Source organism: Vulpes vulpes, chromosome 13 (genome assembly GCF_048418805.1).
Source record: "Vulpes vulpes isolate BD-2025 chromosome 13, VulVul3, whole genome shotgun sequence".
Taxonomy (NCBI): domain Eukaryota; kingdom Metazoa; phylum Chordata; class Mammalia; order Carnivora; family Canidae; genus Vulpes; species Vulpes vulpes.
Genome location: NC_132792.1, coordinates 84,487,056 through 84,501,395, shown reverse-complemented (window position 1 = coordinate 84,501,395; position 14,340 = coordinate 84,487,056). Strand labels below are relative to the sequence as shown.

The 14,340-nt window shown below is 36.4% G+C and overlaps 1 protein-coding gene across 2 annotated transcripts in view; it reads left to right on the top strand.

Annotated features, from left to right (window-relative positions):
• Positions 1-14,340, top strand: part of VAPA (VAMP associated protein A) — a 46,484-nt gene that overhangs the window by 1,275 nt on the left and 30,869 nt on the right. The gene's annotated exons all lie outside the window — the stretch shown is intronic.

Genomic DNA, 14,340 nt, shown 5'->3' with positions numbered 1-14,340 from the left:
TGGGTGCTCTCGCCCAGCTCTTCAGCTTAGCTCTCGTGCTGCGGAAGCCTCAGGGTGGGGGGCTCTGCCTTTAGGTTTCTGGTTTATGGGGAGGCTGCTCAGGTGTCCCTCGGCTCTGGAGCGCCCTTGATGGACTTTGCAGCGATGCCTGTGACGAGCCAGCGGTCCGATGTGGTGATCCCTGAGGAATGCGAGACGGCTCTTTTGGCCCTGAGGTGTTCAGAGTGTAGGGTACTTCAGGGAAGAGAGTGGCGCTGGTTTCTTTTTAGGAATGCCGAAAGCCTGCGGAGTTCCAACAGGGAAAGCAGATTCCTTCCTGTCTTCGTTTAACACGTAAAGTGAATCGCCTTTTGGAAGATTCATGATCTTGTTTCAGCGGCTCTGAGGAGAGCAGTGTTTGCGAAATGTGTAGCCATTCCAGTGCTTAAAACAGATTAGATCCTTTATTGTTGTACAAGATTGAGTCCAACGGAAAAGCAAAAGCTTTCCATAGACAACGTTCTGAATAGTTTTAGAAATTTTAAGATATTGTTTCCTGGTACTTATGAGAGTAGTATATAGTTCCTTTATTTTGCAAGCTTTTTAGTACATTTGCAGGTTTCTTTGAATTGGGAATGTGAGCTGCTTGTTCAGTAAGGATTTGGTTTTAAGACAACTCCAATAATTTGAGGGGCACTAAGTGTATCTTACCGGAACAAGTTGACGTGTGTGGCGTTTCACATAGCTTTGGCTGAAAGAAAAAAGCACCTTTGGGGAATCATGAAATTACCTTACTTAGATTATTTTTGATTGGAGGGATTTATTGTAATCTCTGTAATGGTGTGTGTGCTTTTGAGAAGTTAAAAGAATTTTTGCTTTTACTTTTTGACAGGCTGAGTTTACAGAGGAAATTTCCTCTATTGGATGTCCATGTGTGTATTACCTTTAGGGACTTTAGAAGCCTTTGCAACGGGCTTTAGGCCAGAAAATGTGCGCAGAATTTGAAGCTTTCTCCCTAGAGAAGTTGTAATGTTGCCATAGTAAGAGACTAATAATGGAGAAGCAAGCTAAAAAAAACAACTCAGAACCCATTCAATAGCATTTATATATTACACTTATTTTAGGTACTGAAGAGTTATTAGTCATGATTATAGAACAGGTTTTTCTTGTGTTATGAATGAAAATAATTCACAATGACCATTTTTAAAAGTTTGGATATCAGTGACCACTTTTTTAAAATTGACTTTTAAAAATGTATTTCACTGAAAAGTTTATGAAGACATATTCGGTTGGGCCACTTAGTGAACACTTACTGAAAGCTTTGTGCCATCCCTATATTTAATTAAGAGTATTCAACTAAGTAATTCAACAGTTATCAGTTTATATTTGGGGATTCAGTACTAAACAAGGTGGGAAAAGGTGTACAGTTTGTAGTAGTTTAATAGAGAAAGCGTCCAGTAAAACAGTGAAACGTGTTAGGTTTTTTCTTTGTCCTTGAAGAACTCAGACTTGTGAGGGGAGACCAAAGGCACATAGGTGCTATAACAAAGGCAGGACTGGTATGAAGAAACCCCCAGGTTTCTTGGAAGAGGCTTATTTTCATTTGGGGGGGGTGGGGGAAAAGGGATGGGCAAGGGAGTGGTTGTTTATTCAATCACCGATGTAAGAGAATGTGTGGCTTATTTATTTTTTTTCTCTCTTAAAGCAGGCTCCATGCAGGAGCCCGATGTGGGACTCGATCCCGGGGCTCCAGGATCAGCCCCCCGGCCAAAGGCAGGTGCTAAACCACTGAGCCACCCAGGGATCCCCGAGAATGTGTGGCTTATACTTAGTGGTTTGAACTGTGCTTCTGTTCCAGGGTGGGATAATGGGGAGGAGGATTGGGGAATAGGAGGGGTAGGATGAATTAGGAGAGATGACCTTTGAGGTCATTTGATTCCTTTCTTCTTAATGTTATTTTTCTAGTCAAAGGTAAATAATTTGCTTTGATGGAAACCTCTCCGTATTCCAAAGCACAGTTCAACACTAAGTGAGGAGACTTATTTAGAATCCACAGTCTCCTTATCCTTAGTTTAATGGTGATATATATAGTCATTTCATTCTGACTTGCCCTAAATCATCTGTAGTTTTTAGTTAAGTGTGTTAAAGGATAGTTTGCTAAATTCTTTATCTTTTTTTGTAGGCTTATTTGAATTCTTTTGAACTCTACACTTGATGGAGATCAAGTTTCTCCAAGAGTGACTCATTTAATCATTTTGAGAATAGGTGGTGAATTTTTCTGTCATATGCAAGACAATCGTCTTGATAGGAATTATCAGCACTTTGCACAATTATGGAGAAACAGATACCAGTTTAATACATTTTTCTAATACCTCTATTTTATTAAAAATTTTGTTTTATACAGTTGTTAACCTATGAAGGTGCTTTTATAATGGTGTAATGAATGCTAAGGTAGCTCTTTTGTCGGATTAGTAAAGAAAAAGAGGTAGGTATTACCAAATTTTGTTTAAACACTGTCAGTAATTTGACCTAGAATTCAGATTTGAAATTTGATATTATATCTGAGAGATGGTTTCTTTGTGCTGTAATAGTTTTACTATTATAACATTTTTTTCCATTGTATTATATGTTTTATTTTTCCTACCTACTAGTGGTTTTGGAGAAAAGTTGGAAGAAGGAAATTTAGAAAATGCTAAAATAAAATGTGAATGTATTCTTCCTCCTAGTAATCAGAGAAAGGAAAATAGACCAGAACCATTCTGTTAAAGGTGGCCCAAAACAAAATCAAGCCAATAAAGAAAATTAAGCTCTCTGAGGAACCAAGAAACCTGTGATGTTAGCCAGAACATCTTTGAATAGCAACATAATACTGAGAAGTACAAGTGAGGATGTAGAGTTCTTCTACTCTTGGTAGATATTTGGCAAATTTTTAGGTCTTTCAGATCAGCACCTATTTCACAGTGGCTTCATCGGATCCCTAGGGTGATTTCCTCCTTCTCTGGGCCACAGATGACATCTTATTACTCCATTCCTTAAAAGCTCTCAAGTAGCTCTTGATTGCCCACTGGATCCAAATATATTGGATCAAAAAAATAAATATATATATATGTATTTAGTGTGGTATTTAAGGTCTTCCATGATGTGCTGTCTTCTCTTTTAACACCTGTTGCATCTTTACACATCTATACTCCACTCCCCACCCCACCCCCAACCCAAGAAAGAAAAACCCTTCTCCTATCCAAGCTTGTTTGTTCTGCTGTTTTTGTTGGTTAAGGTAAAATCCCTCATGACTCATACTTAGACCATGTTCCCTCAGATATTTTCCCTCTCATGTTTTCAACCACTGGCTTCTTCCTTTAAACATACAAGTACACAAAAGTCTTTCATTGTAAAAGCAAATAAGCAAAGTACTTGACTCCCAACTCCTTCTGGTATATGTCCCTCCCTGCCCCTCATTTCTTTTGCAGTCAGACTTACTGGAAAAATTGTCCGTGTGCACTGTCCAGTTTCTCACCTCTTGTCCCCTGTAGTATTCTGTCCTCACTGCTTATTGCTTGCTGATCGCATTGATCATTTCCAATTCATATCTCTGTGGCACTTTACATTAAAAACAGTTCCTCTTTTTAAAAACAATTCTTTTGACTCATTTATGGGCTTTTTCTTAATTGCTAATATTTCTGAGATTCTGATTTGGTTTTTTATCTCTGTGAACTTTGCTTCTTCAGTCTCATTGTTTTTGATGGCTTCACTTTCTCTTCCTTGCTCTATCTTTGCACCTGTTGGTTCACACTCAAATTTGTATTTTAATTAAGACTTTACAGAGTCAGTTTTAGAATTGCTTGCTGACTATCTGGATTTGAATTTTAACTCAGTTTTTGGGGGAGTATGGGACAGAAGGGGAGAGAGAATCTTAAGCAGGCTAGAAACCCCACATGGGGTTTGGTCTCACAACCCTGAGATGATGACCTGAGCCAAAATTAAGAGTCAGATACTAAACCGACTGAGCCACCCAAGCACTCCTTAACTCAGACATTTCAAACTTGATATATCCCAGAAGGATTTTTTTTTTTTTATAACCCAAGCTTACTTGCCTTCCATATTTTTAATTTTTTGGTGGCATCGTGATTATTTATATTAGAAATACTCTGTATATCTGCTAATTAAAATCTGTATTTCTACGTCCCAGAGATAATTTTTGAATCTGTCTCCTTTAAAACAACTCTGCTTTTAAATTTATTTATTTTAATTCATTTAATTATACGATAAAGATTTGAATTTCTGCAATGTATGAGTATTGAGTAAGTGTTAGAAGTACAGTTTTGAATAAAACACTATCTTTGTTTTTCATGCAGCAGTCCCAGTCGGAGAGAGAGACACCAGTCAGGTAATCAGCAAAAGGAACTGTAGCTCTGAAGAGGTGTGTAGGGCTATGAAAACATAAAATTGAGGACTTTGATCTTCTCAGGGAAGACACAATTGGACTAAGATTTTCTAAGAATGAGAAGTTTCCTAGGTGAAAAGGAAAGAAAACTGCAGTAGGCGCTGCATGTATTTACAAAGATCCTGTGGCAGGAGGGAACCTGAAACATTTAATGTTAAAGTAATCTCATGAGTGTGGTGCTGGTTTCTAGGTTGAGTAAGGAATTTTGTTTTTATCTCACAGGGATTATAAGTGGGGGGAATGGTAGAGTGGGGGGGAATGTAGTGATACTCAAATTTGTACCAGAACAACTTCCATAATTCTGGTAACAACATGAAGTAATATTAGAAGATAGAGATTAGGCAGTTTTTTTTAGTCCAGGCAAGAGGTGACAACTTGGTCTGAGGTATTGGAGATGGTGAAAAGTTAGAGGGTCAAGCCAGTGAGACTTGGTGGTCTATATTAGATAACGCTCCTGCAGAGTAGAGGTGTGTTGGATGTCTTTGAGATTTCTGGCGTATGTAACTGGAGGAATGATGGTGTCCTGGGCTGTGCTAAAAAAAGAAACGCTGGGTATTTGAATGAGGACCACGTGTGTTTTACTTGGGGTGTGTGGGAGAGCGATAGGAGGAGGGTCCTGATCTTATCAGGTGTGTTAAATGTGTTTAGGTCCTTTAAAGAGATTAATGCAAAGTAACTAGTAGATTTTGGTTATATGGATGTATTACATAGGGAGGGATCTGGGCTTTGGGTAATTATTTTAGGTCATTATCGCTTGCCCTTTTTCTACTACAAGTCTGTAGACAGGCCTGCTTTTCACTAGTGTCCCTCTCTCTTCAGCATCTCTTCCATACTGCTGCTAGAACTATCCTTTGTAAATGCAAACTCGATGCTGTTGCTCCCTTGGGTTATCGAACCTGCTGGCACGTTTTCCCAGTATGTAGATGAAAAAGTCCAAAACCCAATGCCTGCCTCTCCATTCCCTTCTGCACATAGCTTTGGTTACATGAAACCATTTTCCCCAACACTTCAAGCTTTGCAAGACTTTGCACATGCTCTGTCCCGAATATTGTTCTCCCTCATATCTGTCAAGCAGTCTCCAGTTCAAGAATCCTTTCCTTTTGTGAAGTCTTTGATTCTTGCCATCCAAGTTGGTCACCACCTTCCTTTTTCAGGCCAGTGTTGAAGCTTGTGCTTATCTGTAATATCTGCATTTAACCACATTACATAGTTTTATGTTAATATATTTTTTCTCTCCCAAACTGTAGCGTTAACTACTTGAGGATATACTTGTTTATTTTATTTTTATGTCCATGGTAACAAGATCTGGCATGGATGATTGTCCAATAAACATTGATTGCGTTAATAGGACTCTGATGATTACTCCTGTAATTTCATGTTTTTCATCTTGGATCTCTTTTTGGTAGGCTTTTTCATCTGCCTTTGCAGGTAGTTGTGTTTTCAAAATTTTATAGTTTCAGAAAAGACATTTTGTTAAAAGGGATAGGACTAACCCATAGATGATTTTTTTTTTTTTTCATCTTTGTGCTTCATCCTTTCCATTTGTGAACGTGAGGCAGGACTAGTTGATTTCCTGGATGTTGTTCTGGCCCAGAAGGTTTTGAGTATGTTTGTCAGCTGAGAAAAAGAAGAAAACACAATATTTCTATGAAGTGGACAAGTACGTGTAAAGAAATTGGGAAAACTTGATTGGTTTTTGAAGTTTGGTATTTTGTGATTGTTAGTGTTGGTAATTTGGTTGTTGGTACCATACTAGTTATCCTTTAATTTCTTTTAAATAAGACCTTCTTTCACCATGCAGAGATGTTCTGTGAAGAGAGTCATTAGCAAACACCTTTTTATTTTCTAAGAGGCACTTCTTGACCTTTCTTTCTTGGGCTTTTGGATCTTAACCTAGAGGGATTATACAGTGAAGTCTCAGCTGCCTTCCAGGGGTGGAGGTGATAAATTTTAATATAGGATGGATCTTATTTCAGCCTTGAAAAGTTTTAAAAGAAGTTTAGGGACACCTGGGTGGCTCAGTGGTTGAGTGTCTGTTCAGCTCAGAGTGTGATCCCAGGGTTCCAGGAGGAGTCCCGGCAACAGGTTCCCCACAGGGAGCCTGCTTCTCCCTCTGCCTATATCTCTACCTGTCTCTGTCTCTCATGAATAAATAAATAAAATCTTAAAAAAGAAAGTTTGAAAGTAAGAGGGGAGCTATTATTTGCAAAAACTTGTTTATTATAATTGAAATGTGACTCAAATTACTAGATTAAAAGCTTAAAACTTTTTTTAAGATTTAATTTATTCACGAGAGACATAGAGAGAGGCAGAGACACAGGCAGAGGGAAAAGCAGGCTCCATGCAGAGAGCCTGATGTGGGACTTGATTCTGGGTCTCCAGGATCAGGCTCTGGGCGGTGCTAACCCATTGAGCCACCCGGGCTGCCCAAAAGATTAAAACTTTTAATAAAAGCTTTCAAACATCCATAAAAACATTGTAATAAAACTTTATACTTTAATAATTTCATATCCTTTAATGATTATTAGCATTTTATCATGTTTATTTTTTGTATGTTTGCTGTGGTGTTTTAAAATAGATTCTGGATATCAAACATTTGAACCTAAAACTTGAGTTTTCTTTTCTAATAAAAGGACATTTTCTTTACATAATTATGATGTCATCTTAAACCAAAAATAACCATTCAATATCATCAAATATTTAATCTATTAAAATTTCCCTAAAAAAATAAATAAAATAAAATTTCCCTAATTATACTTCTGTTTTTGCTGTTCAGTCTTCTGTGCATGCCATTTGGTTGTCATGTATCCAAGTCTTAATTTTAAACTCTGCCTCTCCCCCCCCCAGCCCCCCCCCCTTTTTTTTTTTTGGTCATACTATTGTTGAGAAGATCAGGTCATTCAGTAGAATGTCTAATATTCTAGATGTGTCTGAAATGTGTTTCCTATAAATTTGGATTTAGATTTGAAGGCTTGATTAGGCTTAGGTTTCAATATTTATATTCGTAAAAATACCTTCGGGGGTAGAATTCTGTTGCATCAGGTATAGGTAGTGTCTGGTAGTCCCAGTTTTAGTGATGCTGATGGATGGGAACAGCCTTATTTCTCCATTGAAAAATTACATAAATATGAGCTTGTTTCTGGTAATATGTGCAAGAAAAAAATTGGAAAGAAGATGTTAATCATTAGCTCTACTTTAGGATTCAGCTCTCTTTGTTTTTATATTTTTACTTTTCTGTGTTTTCCTGGACTTCACTGTGAACATGCATTGCTTTTTATGAGAGAGGAAAACTTAAAATTACTATATTAGTCTTGATACCTTTGGAAGATTAGATCAAAGTTTTCATTTTTTTTTCCTGTGTTACCTCTTTTTATTTTTAACTAATTAAATCTTTTACAGTTTGAGGTCTTTTTTTTTTAATAATGCGTATTACAGGAAGGTAAATAGAAAACAAGTCTAATGTTTGCAACCTTCGGTAACAGTTCACAAATCAAGTTATATAAAGACAAATAGAAAACCATGTAATTTATAGCTGTCCTATAATTACAAATTGTAACTATATTAAATGTGTTGTTTCTTTGAACTCTTATTATTGACATCAATTGATGGTCTCTTGTGAGAAGTGGGGTAGATTTGTTTGGGGGTATTTATTTCTCTGAGAATGGCTCCTGCAGATACATTTTTAGGGTCCCTCTTCTCCCAGTGTCAGTTAGTTCAGTGTAACCCAAGGCTAGCCAATATATAAGCTGATGGCTGACCAGCCAGAATTTTGATGCCAGCCCTTTAAATGTACTGTTAGACGATTGGCTTTAGATCTTTAAAATCGGCTGATTTGTGCCATGTGTAAGCAGAAGCAACGAGGTGAGAGAGATGAGGGGGAGAAAGCTGACCAGAGATCTTGTGGTCCCAGGAATCAGTTTCTCTTGAATGCAGTCTCTATCTTTTTTTTGTTGTTGTTGTTAAGATGTATTTATAAGAGAGCATGTGTGTGAGTGGATGGAGGGGCAGAGTGAGAGAATCTCAAGCTGACTTGAGCGACCCATGGGATCATGACCTGAGCTGGAACCAAGAGTTGGATGCTCAGCTGAGCCACCCAGGCACGCTGCAGCCTCTTGTTTTAAGGCCAGCTATATACTTCATTTCCTGTGTCATTGAGACTCCTTGTATTCTTTATAATAAACTCTTGAGTATGATTTTGTTCTTCATAATAAATTTGTTGCTTAAACAAGATTGAACTTCATAATTTGTGAAAATATGTTCAACTTTATGATTTCACTTTTATGAGAGTAATGTAGATCAATGTCTTAAATTTTTATGGAAGAACATCCACTTAGATATTTTTGATGACTTATTAATATCCCCATAGTTTGCTTGGCTGCTTTTCACTGGCATTTAGAATGTTCTCTATATATATAAAAAAAAAAAAAAAAAAAAAAAAGGATGTTCTCTATAACTAGAGTAATGATGAACATTTTGTACTATTTTCAAAATTCAGGTTTAAATGAATGAGTTTGAGTATATTAGCTTTTTTTTCTTTTTTTGAGTATATTCGCTTTTAAGAATTCAGTTACCATTTTTAAAAATAGAGATGTTAATTAAAAAAGAATTGTTAACATGAGAGGACTTTAATATACTTAGCTTGTAATTTGATAAGTTTCTTAGGGCCTACATTTTGACAACTTTTCTTTTGTAACTGTACTTCCATATATATCCATCCACACCTGTATATCCATTTATATGTGTTTACTTTAGTACTTAATCTGATGTGACTTGGAATGACTGCCATACCTTTAAAAGTATAGAGTATCTTTGTTTCCTGTTTAGTTGTTTTCTCTATAAAACCAAATTTACTCTTACAACATTGGGGAGGATGAATCACTGAATCACTTAGTCTTGTTTTTTGAGTTCTGTTTCCACTGCCAAAAACTTCAATAATAAAGTCCTCAGAAGATGTGTGTGTTTTTTTTTGAATATTTTCAGTTTTTCCCTCAGTACTTTCCAAATAAAAAGCTTTATGAACAAATTAAGCTAATATGTATACATGTTTGAAAGTCCTTTTTGATTATAAAATTTTCAATAGAGAATTGAAAAAAGGATGGAGAGGTGTAAAGCAAATAAAAATTACTCAAGGTTACCATCTAGAAATAATAACGCTTGATGTATTTCTTTTTATGTTTTGTGTGTATAATTTTACACACTTATATCCTGTATTTCTGTTAATATTATTGTGATCATTTCCTCATGTTATGACACAGTGACACAAAATATTCAAAATGAATATTTTGATTCTAAGCTAATGAGTTTTAGATATTTAAGTGGTGCTGAAAACATTTATTTCTGTTTTTCCTCAACTATCAATTTTCCTTTTTTTTTTTTTTTAATTTTTATTTATTTATGATAGTCACAGAGAGAGAGAGAGAGACAGAGACACAGGCAGAGGGAGAAGCAGGCTCCATGCACCGGGAGCCTGACGTGGGATTCGATCCCGGGTCTCCAGGATCACGCCCTGGGCCAAAGGCAGGCGCCAAACCGCTGCGCCATCCAGGGATCCCTCAATTTTCCTTTTATTTCCTTCCATCCTACTTATCTAGATTTTAAAAAGTTATCTAAACTCTTAAAATATGGATCCACTTCTATTATACTTTTTTAAATTTTTAAATATTTTATTTATTCATGAGAGACACACACACAGAGAGAGAGGCAGAGACACAGGCAGAAGGAGAAGCAGGCTCCATGCAGGGGAATCTGATGTGTGCGGGACTCGATCCCAGAACTCCAGGATCACGCACTGGGCGGAAGGCAGGCACTAAACCGATGGGATATCCCGATCCACTTCTATTTTAATAAAGATGTTAAGTAGCAGGCATCCTTCATGTTTAGCCTCAAGTGGAAATGTTCTCTTTAGTGTAGTGTTTTAGGTGTGTGTACATCTTTTTTTTTATTTTTTAGAAGGTTACACAGTGGAAGATAAAGTCACAAAATGTTCTATTTCTGTGAAAAGACTATTTATTTGTTCTCTCCCTCATGTTTTCAAGACTGTTACTGGGATTGTTTAGGTCAGAGTGAGTAGTCTGTGCATCAAAAGGTCTGAAAAATCACTTCTAAAATGTTTACAATAACTTTATGCAGAATGTTAATAAAGCTGTGAAAATTTAGGATTGAATTGTCTGCCATCTTACCATAGTGTAGAAGATACTCATTAGTTAAAGCCGTAAGTGAAATTGATCATAATGTCACATAGTTTTAGAGCCCAGAGGAGCTTTGGAGGTCATTCTGTCTGTTGATGGTAAAATGCAGGCGATTAGACTGTCTTGGAGAAGTCAAGTGATTTGCTCAAGGTCACTCACTTAGCTGGTTTTAGTTCAGTGGACTATCTTCTAGCTTTTACAAACGTCAAAGTACACCATCAATAACAAAAACTAGACCCTCTGTCTCCAAAAGGCTTCCAAAGGAATGAAGAGAATAGAAGTCTTGACTTGGCTTGACTTGGTGCTTTTCCATGTGAAAGTAATGGATGAGTATTTAACTGATCAGAATGCTGCTACGTTATTTGAAAGTGGTACAGAAGAAATAAGATATGGTTCCTGCCTATTGGTAGCTGCTTTTATCTATGATTTAAAGCACCTAGAATGGGAAAATTTTTTTGTGTGTATGTATTTTTTTTTTGAATGACTACACACTACTATATCTAAATTTTGGTGATTTTTTGTCTAGAGTCTGATCATGTATTCATGATACATTATTAATCTCAGAATCCATTTTTCATAATGTTAGTGAAACATTGTAACAAGATAGGTTTAGTGTTTTTATTTATTTGTTTTTTTTCAAGATTTTATTTATTTATGAGAGAGACAGAGGCAGAGAGACATAGGCAGAGGGAGAAGCAGGCTCCTTGCAGGGAACCCGATGCGGAACCTGATCCCTGGACAGGGATCACGCCCTGAGCTGAAGGCAGACGCTCAACCGCTGAGCCACCCAGGCGTCTCTGTCTAGTATTTTTAAAACCTTGAATAGAATTGACTCATTTTATTTTCCAGAAAGTAGTACTCTGTTTATTTGTACAGTATAATATTTATTCACTACCTGTTTTGCCAGGGGATTTTTATAGCTGCTGGGGATACATTACAGAACAGAGACCCAGTCTTCATGGACCTTACGTTCAAGTCTGAGATTTCAGTGTATCTGGGAAAAAAAAAATAGAGAACACAAATTAAGGTGACTTCATTTAAAAAAATTCTAATGAAAATGTTTTAGGGTTTTCTTGGATGTAAGACATAAGATATTTTCTTACTGTTTATGATACTTATTTTAGGAAATACCCAGTTGATGACCTGTGTATGGGACCAAGGGAAATACAATATTCATTTAAAAATCGTTTTCATCTATTACAGATTTGACTGCAGCTTCATGGTTTATTGCTGCAGAAATCTATGTGGAATGCTTTTGAATTAGGAAAAAAACTGTGGCTAGGTAGTTTGCATAAAATACATATAGAATTAATGAAAGTTCAGGCTCTGGAGTTACACCTGGTTTGACTTCCACCTTCCACTGCTTTGTAGTTTATGGTATTGGACAAGTGTTTTAACTTTTCTGAGCCTGAGTTGACTTACCATCTGTAAAATGAGGTTAATGAAGTGTCTACAAAGGCTTGTTATGAGGTGCATAATTCATGCACAGTTCTTGATGAATGATGAGTACCCAATAAAGGCTAGCTGTTAGGAAAACTTTTCTTGTTAGCAGTATTTGTACTGTTACTACTACTGCTATGTTACTATTAACTGTGTAGATTCTTAGTAATATTTTGTATACAATACAGTATGTACTTCACATGCATGATTATTTTAACATGGCATGTATTCAGCAGTGTAATCTTTATGTAACTGGAAAACTTAATCAGCTAAAACCTGTGGAAACACTGAAGTGTGTAGTCATCACCTCCTTTGCCACAGCTGCATTGTATATATATTTGAGCTGAGCATCCAACTTTCCTCTTTAGGATTTTTACCTATTGTGTTTCAGTAAAGTAGGATGAAGGGGTAAAAATGTGATGGTTGACATAAATGACTTATGAAGACCGAGAGTTATAGCATTTGAAACAAAACCTGCATATTTCTGATTTTTATTTTGTTGCATGTTGATTAAAAAAAAAATCGAAGTGGACTCTTCAACCATATTTACAGTGCATAGGAGCCAACAAATTAAGCAGCTCCTATGACTTATGGTCTGTTTTAATTACTCCAGTTCATTCAAAAATGAATTGACTGTTGCTTCTTAGGGAGCTTATAGTTTAGTTGGATGAGGTAAGGGATATACATAAATAATAAAGTGAGAAGTGCCATGAGGTGTAGATTATGTGCTCTTTGAATTGTGTGGTCAGCCATGTTTCTCCTCCAGGATTCATGCTTTGGTTCATTGCACTGACTGGTATTAATTATTCAGAGGTCTCTGAGTCTGTTCCTCATAGCCAAGAACTCAGAAAGAACTTGTCAAGAACTGAAGGGTCTGAAAATTGAATGTACTACAATTTTATGAATATTGGTAGATATGAGATTCCTGGATTTAGAGAGAAGGGACTTTATTATTATTCATGACATGCATGTGATATGAGCTTCATATTTGTGGTTTCCTTTGCTTCCTCAAGGGGCAACACACAGGGGTTCAGTTCTGGCAGATGCTACTCACATAGTGTGTTTGCATTATGGCTGAGAAGCCTTTGAGTGTAGAGAATCAGAGTCTTCTCTAATGGGCTGCATGGAAACTTACCTGACCTTTTTCCCTGGAGGAAGACCTTATCTTTATTATACAGGACAATGAAAAGTTGGCTCTCTCCTCAGGAGGGAGGCATTGGTTTCCAGGACTGTTCACTCTTTAAATAAATCCTTGACAAAATAATCTGGATGAAAACCCCAGTGCCTCCACTTCGAAAACATGCACAAATGCTAGAGACCTGTAGAGAATGCTCTCTCAACAGGCTTTGGAGTAGGTAGCCTAGATAGATGTCACAGAGTTCATGATGAATGTTCATGTACATTGCCTGTTTATTTTTAAGCTGCATCTCAGAGGCTTTTCTATTTCTGAAATGCTCTGTGCTTAGAGCATATATACTGCTTATCCTGAATTAAAATTTGACTTTCTTTAGAGTAAGCAAATATTGAACTCAAATTGATATGTGTACTGAGGTGTTTAGGAGTAGGTATTCTAATATCTTCAGCTTACTTTGAAGGCATCAAGAATAAGATGGATGGATGGACAGAGATGGATAAATAGATTGATAGGTCTCAATTACAACAAAATGTTAATTGTCAAATCTAGGTTATAGATATTTGATTGTTTACAGTGATTTTAATTTCTTTTTATGAAAATTTTCAGTAAAATGTTAGGGGAAAAAAACCAAGCCAACTGCTGTCTTCTATTTCTCGTCCCCAACTCAGTTTTTTTGCAACTAAACTCACCTTGGCATTTCAAGAAAACTTCATTGGCAATTCATATCAAAATGTGGATGGATGACAACATTCAAAAATTTGTTCAAAGGGATTCTACTTTTAGCTGTTATAAGCATAATGGGGGTTCCTTTTAAGATTGGGGATTTGGAGAATAAGGGTCCCACTTTTAAAAGGAAATCCTTATTCTGAATGCTAGTATTTTAGGTATATGAGTATAAAGGGTAGTTCATGCAGGAAAAATATTTTTAGGTAAAGGAGGCAGACTAGTCTCACTTGGGACATCCTTTTTGGTGAGCTGCTCTAAACTTTTACTACATTTTTGAAATTTTAGGTTCTGGTTTTTTTTTTCAAATTTATGTTCAGACTTTATTATTATTATTATTATTTTTTTAACACAGAAACCATAATTGTGTCTGTTACATTTCTGATTTTTAGAATTTGGGGCTGGGTATAGGATTTTGGCTTACTGGCAGTAAC